At 43.6% G+C, this 13,870-nt stretch overlaps 1 protein-coding gene across 7 annotated transcripts in view; it reads right to left on the reverse strand.

Moving 5' to 3' along the window:
* Sgms1 (sphingomyelin synthase 1) overlaps window positions 1-13,870 on the reverse strand; it is a 260,799-nt gene that overhangs the window by 114,935 nt on the left and 131,994 nt on the right. For 5 of the 7 annotated variants that reach the window (XM_075973838.1, XM_075973841.1, XM_075973835.1 and 2 more), the window contains exon 4: window positions 12,697-12,739. The exons of the other annotated variants lie outside the window; for them this stretch is intronic. The gene's annotated coding sequence lies outside the window, so the exon portion shown is untranslated. The remainder of the gene's footprint in view (window positions 1-12,696; window positions 12,740-13,870) is intronic. 7 annotated transcript variants of the gene reach the window in all.

Below are 13,870 nucleotides of genomic sequence, written 5' to 3' on the forward strand. Positions count from 1 at the left end.
TGGATTGGTAACACAAAACAGGGAGTGGGAAGGAAGATGGGAAAGGGTGGTAAGGGGGAAGGGGGCATTTTCTTTAGGCAATGACAGGCATATGAGACAAAATTCTGAAATCTGTACAGGGCTACCAGAGCTGCCCTTCACTGTGAGATGGCTTGGTTAAATCCTGATCCCACCCCACTACTGATGCAACCACTAAAGCAAACTGATCTGTTTTTAATTTTCTTTTTATTTTGTTCTGTTTGTTTGTTGGAGTAAAGGCCTCTTTATGTAGTCTTGGCTGTCCTGGAACTCACATCTTAGACTGTGGCTGGCCTCAAAAGAGATCCTCCTGTCTCTGCCTCCCGAGCACCGGGAATGATAGCATGCGCCCTACTGAGAAGACTAAACTAGGCTGGCACACCTCACAAGCAGACACACCCTCCGAGGCTAAACTGATATGACCCTGCTCTAAGGAAGCCCCAGGTCCAGAAGGAAGTCCCCACTGCCCCAAGGAGAATGCGTCACCACACCACAGCTTCGGAATGCCTTTGTGTGGATGCAAGAAAATTCCCAGGTGTGGCTGGCACTCCTGTGTGCAGTCAGCGAGGCAGACCTAAGCAGTCTGGGAAATCAGATGGGTCTCCGATCAAGTTTGGGCTCCTTCATCTTCTAAGGACATGATCTCTGGCAGCTTCACCGCCTCACAAGCCTCAGGTTGGTCTCTCAGTGAGCAGCTAAGATTTTTCCAGGATTTTGATGACAAACTAAAATATTCATCTGTGGGGCTGGGAGTGGCTCAGTGACAGGGTACTTCCCTGTCATGAAAGAGGCACCTGGGTTCAATTCTCAGTACCAGGGGTAGGAAGGATAAAACAATGATTAAAATATTTATCAGGACGAATAGTTATTGTTAACTCATTAACATTCCGAAAGCCTAAATAGGCTTTTAACCTAATTTTAAAATAAACATAACACAGAATGAATGTCATGTCCCTAAGTTCCAAGTCTGAGTCCTCCAAGACAACCTCTTGAGAGTCAACAATCTGAGTCGATGCATGGTATCTAAGTGGATGTCTTGCTTTTCACTTGGTTAGATCTACAGTGCTAGGTTTCTCCCCCAGACTACGATAAACCGCAGTTCCAGGGGCCCTCTGCTAAAATGGATTTAATCGCTGAACTAAGTTTGTGAACAACATAAGATTTCTAGAAAAACCTTATCGTTTCTTCTCCAGTATCAGCCTCACTAGGTTCACACAGAAAGGACAGGATGACGATAAATATGAAACCAGACACCACAGCAGAGCCTGCATCAGAAATAGAAGCACTTTTAATAAGGTCTCATAACAACCATCTCCGCAAATGATGAAAATAGTAAGTGTTGAAAATTCCTCAAGAATTAAACATATATTCTTAAATTCAGCTTCAAAAGGAGGTGGCAGCACACGGTGCCATTTCCAGACAATGGAGTACAGTTCACGGCACAGATCAGAGGCCAGAGACAATGGAGTACAGTCCACGGCACAGATCCTGAGCCCAGAGACCATGGAGTACAGTCCACGGCACAGATCCCGAGCCCAGAGACAATGAACTATAGAACACATCACAGATTCTGAGCCCAGAGAGTGCCAGTGTTGACCAGGGTTAAGTTCAAAAGCCAATAAAAGTTTATTTGGAGGACATACACTTGCTGAGATTCCACACAAACTGCTCTGTTCCCAGAAAAAGACACCAACGCAGTCTCCAGCCAGAAATTCCCCAGCAGCACCTGGCCAGAGTCAGGCTCACTGATTCATTATTATCCCACAGGCAATGGGAAGGGCTATAAAGGAAGGGACTGAGTCAGAGCTAACAGTAATACTCAGGTTAGAGAACAGGCTGGCATGTTCCAGTCCTAAGCACTGGCCCCATTCCCACAGGACACGGTGCCTAACTCTGTACATCCGGGTAGGCATGCCAGGTTCTGACAACTACTGTTTTGACTCTAGTAACCAGTTCTTTTGCGATAATTGTCACGTGTGCTTTCTGAGGCAGGTCTTGCCAGGTATCATGTTTCCCAGACAGATAATGGGATTCATTACTAGGGACCCAAAGGTGATCTTAGACCACTGGAACAGTTTGAGATTAACTCTGAAATAGCATCATAAAATTCCAAAGCTAAAAGAAACTTACAAATGCAGGAGAACGGCTCAACAGAAATAATAGCACTACAATGGTTAATAATTTGAAAACAACGAAACTTTCCGATAGTCCTGCTCTACCCCCTTAGCTTCAGCTTTTCTATTTTGTGCTGTTTTCATTTTTATTAACATAAAACAGATATAACACATCTTTTCTTAATTAAAAACTAAGTTCTTAACCTTTGTGGTGGTTTGAACGAGAATAACTCCGGCAGTTGGTGGAACTGTTTGGGAAAGATGGAGAGGTGTCTTATAGGAGAAAGTGTTTCACTGGGGAGGGGGGTGAACTTGGAGGTTTCAGAAGCCCATACCTGGTCCAGTCTCTCTATCTCTATCTCTCACTATCTTTAACTTGAAGATAAAATGAGAGCTCTCAGCTCCGGTTCACTGGCAGCCATGAAGCTCATGGACTCACCCTCTGAAACTCTAAGCGGGACCCCAATCAAATGTGTTCTTTTGTGAATTGCCTTAGTCACGGTATCACTATGCAGCTGTAAATACTAAGACACTCACCTCCCTTCTTCCTTTTTCCTTCCTATTTAGAATCTCTAAGCCTCGATCTAAATCTTTTTGAGGTTCACATGAAGCCGGTGATGAATCCAAGGCCTTCCTAAGCCTCAACCTCAAATGTTCAAGAAGCCACTCCTGAACCCAATGTCCAGGGCATTGGGCAGACTAACATGCTGAGCTACTCCCTTCTTTGTGGGGCTGAGATTGAGTGAGAGCCTCCCAGATGCTAGGCATGTGCTCTGCTGCTGAGTTACAGCCCAGCCTGCTGGGAATAAACAACTCAAAGGGCAAAAGCAGCCACCCTCTTGACAGTTCCTTAGAACCTAGTGTTGGCGTCTTGTACGTGATCATGTTCAGTCCAACATGGTGGTGCACACCTTTAATCCCAGCACTTGGGGGGGAATACGCAGGCATATTTCTGTAAGCTGAGGCCAGCCTGGTCTACATAGCAAGTTCCAGGACAGCAAACACAGCATAGTAAGCCTCTCTCTCTCTCTCTCTCTCTCTCTCTCTCTCTCTCTCTCTCTCTTTCTCACACACACACACACACACACACACACACACACACACACACACACACAGGAAAAGAAAAAAGAAAGACACATAGAAGGAGAGAGAAACAAAGAAAGGAAGAAAAAATCATGTTCAACCTACCATAGCCATAAACAGTCACAAAGTAGCAGCTGTCTCAACTAATATGAGACAAAGTTTTAAAGCCTAATCCCCTTCTATGGTAAACAGCATTCACTTACAGCTTAGTGGGAATACAGTGATACACACTCATTTATTATATAAAGAACACCACCTCTTAATAAAAGTAACACACAGCCTATAAGCCCAAAGCCAAAGCCCCATGGCTTTATCTCAATAAAAAGGGAATAACAAATTCAAACTTTGACTAAAATAAAAACAAAATAATAAATCCAAAGAGGAAACAATAATTTCATATTGCTTCATATGGGAAAAGTCTCAGTTTACCTTGATGTTGAAATAATAGTTGGAAAGTAAATTCGCTACTGTTGGCTCCGGGTCCTGGTGCATCACACGTCAAATGGCTACCAAAAACAAAGCGAACAGGTTGGGGATGAAGCCGAGGGGCAGAGCACTTGCTTGGCGTGCCCAAGGTCTTGGCTCAGTTCCCAGTACCACAAGATAAATTAAAAAATAAATAAATAAAACAAATGGAAAAGAAATGGAGTTGTAAATTATTTCTGAAGTACTTTTTAAAATCTTCCAAGTATTAACTTTTAAAAGCAATACTTTGGGGTTGGGAATGGCACTGCTTCCCTTCAAGTTGCCATTAAAATGATAAGATAGCAACATAATGACAAATCCATAAAAAGAAAAGAAATGAAAGCCGCACCACAGAAGATAAGGGACACTGGGCACTGTGTATACTGGAAAGCGGAGCAACTGTGGAGGCTGAGAAGCCAAAGCACAGCCACTGAAGTTCCCTCAGGGCTGAGGACAGAGAGACCAAAATAACACTGTAAAGGCAGCCTGCCTAAAAGTCTACAGAAAAAACTCTTACCTTATACCATTTACAAAAATTAAGTCAAAATGGATCTGAGCTGTACAAAGTAAGATCTAAAACTAAAATTCCTAGAAGAAAGTGCAAGAACAAAGGTTCAAGGCATGTAATTTGTCAACAGATTTCTTGGTTGTTGCTGTAGGAATTCCTACTGCCAGTAGCCTTTAAGTTACTCACCCCACGTTGGGCGACAGATGAAGAAGGACACTTACAAGAAATCCCATACTAGTCCTTCTTCAGGTTGTGACACCAAAGACCCAGGCAACAACAGCAAAACAGACCAGGATTAAATCCAATGTAAAAGCTTCTGCACAGCAAAGGAAGAAATCAACAGAATGGAAGGCAAGCTACGAGCAGGAAGCTGCACTGGCAAACCGTGACTATGAAAGGTATGAACAGCCAAATGTAAAGATCTCTTAGCACTCAACAATAAAAACCCTAAGTAACCAAAAATTTATGCACAGACATCTCCCTGGATGACAAACAAATGGTCAACTGTACATGAGTAGATGTTCAACATCACTAATTGTAGTGAGCCGGACAGGATCGCCATTACAAGATGGAGCCGACACCCTGTCTTGTTTGTTACAAACAACTCCATATTTGGCTATTCCACTGAGAGCTGCGCTTCCCAGCTTCCCGCATGCGCAGTGGATGTAGATTCTTGAGCCTATCCCGATGCGGTCTGGTGTCAGCTGTTGGTGGCAGCCAATCACAGGGCGACCCGTGTGCCAATTCCCTATTTAAGCGGCTGCCTAAGTGCACCCCCTTCCCTTCGCTTCCTACTCTCCCTTCGCTTCCTGCTCCCCTTCGCTTCCTGCTCCCCTTCGCTTCCTGCTGCCTCTCCCCTGTGCTCCCTGCCCCTTTGCTCCCTGTCCCTCGTTTTCCTGCCCCCTCCTTTCCTGCTCCCCATCAATCAAGGGCACTCCAGTAAAGCGTGATCTGAGTGGAATCCTGGTGTGGTGGTCGTTCTTCCGTCACCGGTCAAGAAGTCCGCCGCAACTGGTGCCGAAAACCCGGGAACTTCGGTCGCCAGGCGAAGGGCCGAAGAGGATTCTGAACTCAACACGCGGAGTGGCGACGTCGGTAAGTTTCTCCCAGTATGCTGGTTTCAGTCTCCCCAAGTATGCTGTTTGCGGGAGTGGGTTCTTGGTTGTTTGGTCTCGTGTTCGTGGCGTTTGTGGTGTTGGTACTGGCCTGCTTTCTCTGGTTGTACTGCCTTAAGTCTGGCCGCAACCTCAGAGCGGGGAACAACGTGGACGTTCCGAGAGAGGGGCGAAAGGCCCGAATTAAACACAAGAACGGTTTTTCAGATTCAAAGGGAGGAAACTTGGAAAGGCCTGAAAGAAAAAAAGCAAAAGAAAAGGATCCTGATACAATCCTCTCTAAAAGAGAGGCTAATGAGAAGAGGAGAGGTCCCCTCTATCCAGTGCTCGAGGAATTTGCGGGCCTGGATCGGTCTGAGGAGTTAGACCCTCAGGAGGAGGAAGAGCTGGAGAAAGCCGCCTCTGGCAATCTTAATGTGTCATCCTATGATAGGCTTGGTAGAGATCTGGCCGCTAAACAAGATATGCTAAGGAAGGGAATTATATTCTTCTGGTTCGAGTTACCGAGGCCTCCAGATTTTGTAGAATGTGAACAGCTGCGGCTCTAAGATGCAAAGCTACAAACACAGGACCTGCCTTGAGGACCGACAGGCTGGACCGCTGGGCCACTCCCAGCGTGGGCCTCAGGGCATAGTAGTGCAGCACGACCGCGGCAAGGCTCACCAGCTTGAACTGTCGGGCCCAGCCGCTCTGCTCAGCCACACATCCAAGCAAGGCTGAGCGCATGTTCTTGTGGTTAAACAACTTTGTGTTTAGGCCCAAAAGGGGTATTGCTAAGTTTTGAGGTAGATATTTGCCTAATTTTAAAAAATAGACATAGTGGGAGACTCCCAATGCTGGGAAAACTCTCACTCAGGTCTAGGGATGGCGCGGCCCCCGCATGGCTCGCGGGAGCCATCCTTGCTGAGGCCACGTGCACGTGGTCTTGGTTGGCGGGGGAGGAGTTCAACCCCGAGTACCAGGAGAAAGAATTTTTGAAAAAGGAGGCCACTGCCCAGTGGTCCAAAAGGGTCATAAATTCCAAAAAATCCACAGGTGGTTGCCTTGGGACCACTCCCAAGGTCATAATCGGCTAGTTCCTAAAACAGCAAGCTGATAATCACAAGGAGGAAACTCACTGTTTATCGGGATTGTTATCAGGATTGCAGTCTTGCTTTGTCTTCAGCTGGTTGTCTTCAGCAGGGTCGCTTAAGCGGCTGGTCCTGAATTTTTGGTTCTTCCTGCTGGGAGAATCTGGTTTGTTCAGGTTTTTCAACACGATGTGCGATCCAAAGATGACTGTGTCGGTTTACACTTCCAACAATGGAGTTTTTTCTTTAACCACATTTTCTCAAACATAAATTGTTAATAATAATTTTTAATCTTGGTCATTTCTACAAGGATAAGGTAAAACCTCAAGAGTTTTGGTTTGCATTTCTCTGATGGCTAAAGGATGTTATGTTTGAGCATTTTTAAGTCTCTCAGTCATTTTTAAGTTCGTCTGAGAGTTTTCAGTTTAGGTCTGTAACAAATATTTTTTGGATTAAAATTTTTAATAACTAATTTCCTGAGTTCTTCATATATTTTTGAAATGGATTTATGATAAGTAAAGATCTTTTCCCACTCTATAGCCTTGTTATACAAAAGTTTCTCAATTCAGGAGATATAGTTTATGGTTTCTCACAATGTTTGTGCCACTGAGGCTGTGTTTGAGATGTGGCAAAATGTGCTTCAAAAATTTTTCTCTGTGAGGTTCAACATAATTTTTATATGCTGAGGCCTTTGTCTCATTTAAACTTAAGTTTTGTACATGGAGATGGATGTAAATCTATTTTCATTTTTTCTACATGTTGGGGCCTGGTCTTGGCACCAGATAAGATCCAACAGACTACTGCTATAAAATTTCTGGGAGCAGTTATATCCCCTTTGACGGTGACCCCTCAAAAGATTTCCATTCGCACCCATCATTTGAGGACACTTAATGATTTTCAACAATTATTGGGGGATATTAATTGGATTAGGGGGTATTTAAACATCCCCCGGGCAAAGTTGTTGCCCTTGTTTTCTATTTTGGAAGGTGATCCAAATGTTAATTCGAACAGAACTTTGACCCCCTTGGCTGAAAAGGCTTTAAAACAGGTGGAGAAAGCAATGACTAAGGCACAATTGTGCCGAGTCGATCCTGATTTGCCTATATTCTTATGCATCTTAAAAACTGCACATTACCCTACTGGGGTGCTATGGCAAGATGGCCCCTTATGGTGGATCCATGGTAATTCTTCAGGTACCAAAACCATTCAATATTATCCCGAGTTGGTTGCTTCTCAAGCTGTATTGGGGATAAAACATTGTTTAACATCTTTTGCAACCATGCCAGATAAATTGATTATTCCCTATACCAAGGGACAGGTGGAGACATTGGCAGCTACAGTAAATGAATGGGCTGTTTTGGTTTGCGCTTTTCCTAACCTTATTGATAATCATTATCCAAGACATCCCCTATTAAATTTTGTGGAAAGGAACTTAGTGTATTTTCCTAAGGTTACCTTTAAAAAGCCCATTAATATGGCCTTGACTATTTTTACTGATGGCTCCAAAACTGGCAAAGGTGCCATAGTAATTCAAGGTAGGGATCCCATTTTGCTTGACTTTCGACCTGATTCCCCACAAGTCACGGAATGTATGACCGTGCTGGAAGTTTTTAAAAGATTTTCAGAACCCTTCAATTTATTTTCAGATTCTAAATATGTGGTGAATGCTGTTGCCTCATTGGAGGTGGCTGCCTTTGTTAGAAATTCAAGTACAGTTTCCAATATTTTGTGTCAAATTCAAGCATGCATTTTACAAAGAGATAATCCCTTTTTCATTGGACATATTCGGGCTCATACTTTGCTTCCAGGACCCATGTCTGAGGCCAATGATTTGGCTGACTGCCTTACCAGGTCCATGGCTTTGGTCGTCTCGGACCCTGTAGAATTAGCACGAGATTTTCATAAGCTTTGGCATGTGCCTGCCAATACCCTTAGAAAAAAATTTCATATTTCCAGACAGATAGCCAGAGAAATAGTTAAAGCCTGTTCTTCATGTGTGACTTTTTTATACCCCCCTAATGTTGGGGTCAACCCTAGAGGGCTGCAACCTAACGCGTTGTGGCAAATGGATGTTACCCATCTGCCTGATTTTGGCAAATTAAAATATCTACATGTATCAGTGGATACCTTTTCGGGCATTATTCATGCCACGCCCCTAGCGGGAGAAAAGGTAACTCATGTAAAAACACATTGCCTGGAGGCCTGGGCTGCCTGGGGAAAACCCCTACGCCTGAAGACAGACAATGGCCCGGCATATACCTCCCATGGATTTCGTGCCTTTTGTGCACAGCTCCAAGTGACCCACATTACGGGTCTTCCATACAATCCACAAGGACAAGGTATTGTGGAGAGAGCCAACAGAAATATTAAAGAAATTCTACAAAAACAAAAAGGGGGAATAGCTGAATCCGCTTCTCCCAGGGAAAGAATCTCCCTTGCTCTCTTCACACTTAATTTCTTAAACCTGAATGAGTCGGGTACTGCAGCAGCTGAAAAGCATGCAGCAGGCCCTATGGAACAAAAGGAATATGTGAAGTGGAAAGATGTATTGGATAACAAATGGTATGGACCGGATCTTGTGTTGGCAAGATCCAGGGGAGCTGTATGTGTTTTTCCACAGGGCCAAGAGGCTCCGCTTTGGGTTCCGAGCCAACTGACACGCATGATCAAGGAAGTTCCTAAGGATGAGGCTGAGTCTCTGGAGAAAGTTCCTGCAGACATCCCTGATGACGTGGATCCAGTGGAAGGCGGAGCACTGAAGGGGAATCCTGTCAGCCTTCCCAAAGGCGATGCCTGTTCGGCATGATGCCACGGTTCTCCCCAGATTTTTACCTTATAGGAGAAGCACGTAACTTTACAGAGAAAGGGTCCCTATGCTTTCAGTTGCGTGGGCATATTTTTGGCAAGCTGCCTGGGTGGCTGTGTGTTGTGCCTGTAGTTGGTTTGCTGCCTTCGAGCCCAGACCAATAGGGATAAGGCTATATTGGCATAAGGCTGTAATCTCTCAGGCATTAGCTACTCTGGAGTGTGGCTCCTTCCCCCAGATATGGTTGTTAGCACTAAGAGACGCTTAGAGCTTCCATCCTGCACAGCCTTTGCACCCCATGGGATCTGTTGATCCATTGCACTTGGGTAGGTGTGCGGATGTAGGCTCCTTCTGCACAGCCTTTGCACCCCATGGGATCTGTCGATCCATTGCACTTGGGAAGGTGTGTGGTTGTAGGTTCCTGCGACACAGCCTTTGCACCCCCGGGGTTCCTCGAATACCCATTGCACAGGGGAAGGTGTGTCCATGGAAAATATCTTCCATCCTCGATCGACCAACACATCATGAGGTGGGGGTCAGATTGGATGAGTTAGTCCTGCGCTCATTGCTTACAAACAATAAGGGGGAACTGTAGTGAGCCGGACAGGATCGCCATTACAAGATGGAGCCGACACCCTGTCTTGTTTGTTACAAACAACTCCATATTTGGCTATTCCACTGAGAGCTGCGCTTCCCAGCTTCCCGCATGCGCAGTGGATGTAGATTCTTGAGCCTATCCCGATGCGGTCTGGTGTCAGCTGTTGGTGGCAGCCAATCACAGGGCGACCCGTGTGCCAATTCCCTATTTAAGCGGCTGCCTAAGTGCACCCCCTTCCCTTCGCTTCCTGCTCCCCTTCGCTTCCTGCTGCCTCTCCCCTGTGCTCCCTGCCCCTTTGCTCCCTGTCCCTCGTTTTCCTGCCCCCTCCTTTCCTGCTCCCCATCAATCAAGGGCACTCCAGTAAAGCGTGATCTGAGTGGAATCCTGGTGTGGTGGTCGTTCTTCCGTCACCGGTCAAGAAGTCCGCCGCAACTAATCAGGGTAAGCAAGTCAAAAAGCAAAATCAAATGTGGCCGCCTACATATTAGAATAGCAATTAGCAAAAACAGACAATGACAAGTGTTGACAAGACTGTGGAGAAACTGGAACCCTTGTACACTCTTAGAAATGTAAAATGGTACAACTGGTATGGAGCACACACAGACAATCCCTCAAAAGTTAAACAGAGAACTATCGTATGATCTAGTTTATGAAGTATATCTGGAAGAATTGAAAATAAGATTTTGAAGAGATATTTGCATATCAGTATTCATTATGACAGTTTTAGCAATAACCAAGATTAGAAGGCACCACACTATATGTCTACTGACAAATAACTGGGTAAGGAGAATATGGTTGCCTTGTCAGTGGAATAGTGTTCAGCCCTCAGAAAGAAGATTCTATCATGTGCTGCTACATGCACGAACGATCAGGTCATTAGGAAGCAACTAGCCTCAAAGAGACAACAGATTCCAGGGACAAAGGAAAAGAAAGAAAGATGATTTCCAGGGGCTAGGGAGAGGGAAAAGGAACTGTTACTTCATAGATAAATAATAATTTTCCAAGATGAAAAAAGTCTCAAGATCCTTTATATAAAAGATGTAAATTAACACTATCTACCTCATACTAAACATGATCAAGAGGGTGAGTAATGTGACTTGTATTTTATTAATCACAGGAAAAGGGGAATGGGGAGATTATCTGGGATTATCTAAATGAATCCAGTGTAATCAAAGAGTTCTAAGAAAGAAAAAAGGGTAGGGAGAGGAGCTGGTCAGAATCATACAGTGTAAAAAATAGTTGATCATTTCTGACTTTGGTGAGAGAAGAGAGCAAGAAAGTCATCAAACTGATGATAAGTGAAAAACTACAAATATCAGGGAAAGTGAGGGAGGGGAGGGGGATGGAAAGGAAGAAGAAAAAGGAAAGAGGGATTGTGGAAGGGAGCCCGCAGCATGGAATTTCCGGATTCTTGGGATAAGGAAAAGTGTTAACCATTTCCTAGAGGCATAAAACGTCCCATGCAGCCAACTAGGAAGCAGAATGGTTGTTACATGACAACATATACCACAATGCTCAGCCAAAACCAAATAATTATCACAACTCAGCAAATATTAATACTTAAATGCAGTCTAGAACACAGATGCACTAAGAGAAATGGAAATCTGGACATAGTGGTACATATCTAATAGTCCCAGACACTGAGATAGGAGGACTCTAAGTTAGATCAGTATAAGCCCACAGTCTCTCCTACCCTCATAAAAGGAGAGAAGGAGAAGGTGGTGGAAGAAGACAAGTAAAAGAAAAGTGGGTGGGGGTGGGAATGCAAGTGAATCCCAGCAGTCAAGGGTCATCTGTAAATCTTCATCAGGAACTAGGACAGATATCTAAAATTCTTGAAGAAACCACTAAAGTAACACTTAAAGCATTTTCCATTTTTTGAAACAGATACATGAATACCAGAAAATACAACCAAAAATGGTGAATGGTCTATCTTTAGTCAAAGGGGAGATGGAAAACTATTAGCCATTGTGCTGGATAGTTTTATATAAATTTGACATAAGATAAAGTCATCTGAGAGGAGGGAACCTCAGTTAAGAAAATGCATTCATAAGATCAGGTTGTAGGCAAGCATGTAAGGTATTTTCTTAATTAGTGATTGATGGGAGAGAGCCCAGCACATTGTGGGTATTGATATCCCTGGGCTGGTGGTCAGGGATTCTATAAGAAAGCAGGATGAACAAACCATGGAGAGCAAGCTAAAAAGCAGCACCCTTCCATTGCTTCTGCATCAGTTCCTGCCTCCAGGTTCCTGTCCTAACTTTCCTCAAGGATAAACTGCAATATGGAAAATATAAGCTGAAATAAACCCTTTCCTACCCAAGTTGCTTTGGTCATGGTGTTTCATCATAGCAATAGTAACCCTAACTAAGACACCAATGTATACGCAACAACTTTAAAAATAAATAAAATGAACGAGAACAACAAAAAAAAAAACAAGAAAACAAAGGAGAAAAGATAGTAAGCTCATAAAAGCAGTTATATAAACTCTTCCAAATGGAGGTCCTGGATGTTTACCAGTCCAATGAATGAAGCCAGCAACTGTCCTACATTACACAAAGGGATACTTGTAGTTTAGAATCAGGTGCCAGCATCATACAAAGAGTCCATAAAGTCTGGATGGCAAACAGCATACAGGCCATACTATGCTGGGCAAAGTGCAGTTAACATTCTGAAACATGACTCTTACAATGAAAATGCTGATGCAACTTATGCAATTACATACCTGAAAGAATAGTAAAAATACATGCTTGTTCAATATACATATATAACTAAATTAATTAAGGGGAATATGTGTTTGACTGTGTCATCTGTAGGACTCTCAATATGTATATATTCAAGTTGGCCATGATCGTTTCTCTAGAACATCTCTGAAGACAAACAGACACTAGAACATGAAAGAATTAAACATCCATTTACCTCGGTCATGCTGCTAGTTTTCTTCATCAGTCTTCCATCCAGTCTAGGAGAAAATCAGTAAATTAAAGTACATTCTTCATACAATGAGCTGCTTTATAAGGAAAAAAACAAGGTCATCACTACCCCCTCCTTATCTGCCCACTGAGAAATAAATGTTCTTCCCTCCTTGCCAACTTCACCCCAGTTATCCTGGTGGAGAGACCAGGTTTGTGATTGGGCAAACGAGCAGAGCAAGCCTGTGTCTGGTGCACCCAGACCTGTCTATGGACATATCATCAGACTTCTAGGCAAGGACCTAATGACACAGCCCTTCTCCATTCACATTAACTGCTAACTTACTATTGAAACTGATATGGTGGGCAAGCATATTTTTCAAACTGTAAAGATTAGAACTCCGGCAGAAAAGGATAGTGAGATGTTTATAGATTCCTTTGTATCATAATACAATCAACAGCAGCTACGTGGAATAAGCATGGGCACATGGAGGAGCAATGATCGAAGAACCTGTACACAGATGTGAACCCTGGACAAAACACTTAGGCATGCTTCTTTGCCCTGCTTCAGCAGATTTTCTCAACTAAATCAAACATGACCCTTTCAACATGTATGTGTGAATAATGAAATTTAAGATACATGTATGTGAATCAAAATACTACAGAAAGAGAGATAGTACCTCTAAAGTTGCAGCCTGGCACACTGGCACATGCTTGTTTTTAATTTAAATTTAACACTCAAAAAACTGAGTAGAACTATTAAGTCTGAGGCCAGTCTTGGCAACAGAATGAATTTAAGAACAACCTAACCTACAAATTGAGACCTTGTCTCTAAATAAATATGGTGTAGGAGGTCCTTCTGTCTATGTGTTGTTTTATTGGTTAATGAATAAAGAAACTGCTTTGGGCTATAGCAAGGCAGAACTTAGCTAGGTGGGGAAAACTAAATTGAATGCTGGGAGAAAGTCAGTGAGACACCATATAGCTGCCAGAGACAGACGCATGGAACTTTGCCAGTAGGCCATGAGCCTTCTGGTAAAATATAAAATAATGGAAATGGGTTAATTCTAGATGTAAGAGCTAGCTAGCAATACGCTTACGCTATTGGCCAAGCAGTATTGCAAATAATATAGTTTCTGTGTGATTGTTTTGGGGGTCTGAGCAGCTAGGAACTAACTAGT

Source organism: Microtus pennsylvanicus, chromosome 5 (genome assembly GCF_037038515.1).
Source record: "Microtus pennsylvanicus isolate mMicPen1 chromosome 5, mMicPen1.hap1, whole genome shotgun sequence".
Lineage (NCBI taxonomy): Eukaryota > Metazoa > Chordata > Mammalia > Rodentia > Cricetidae > Microtus > Microtus pennsylvanicus.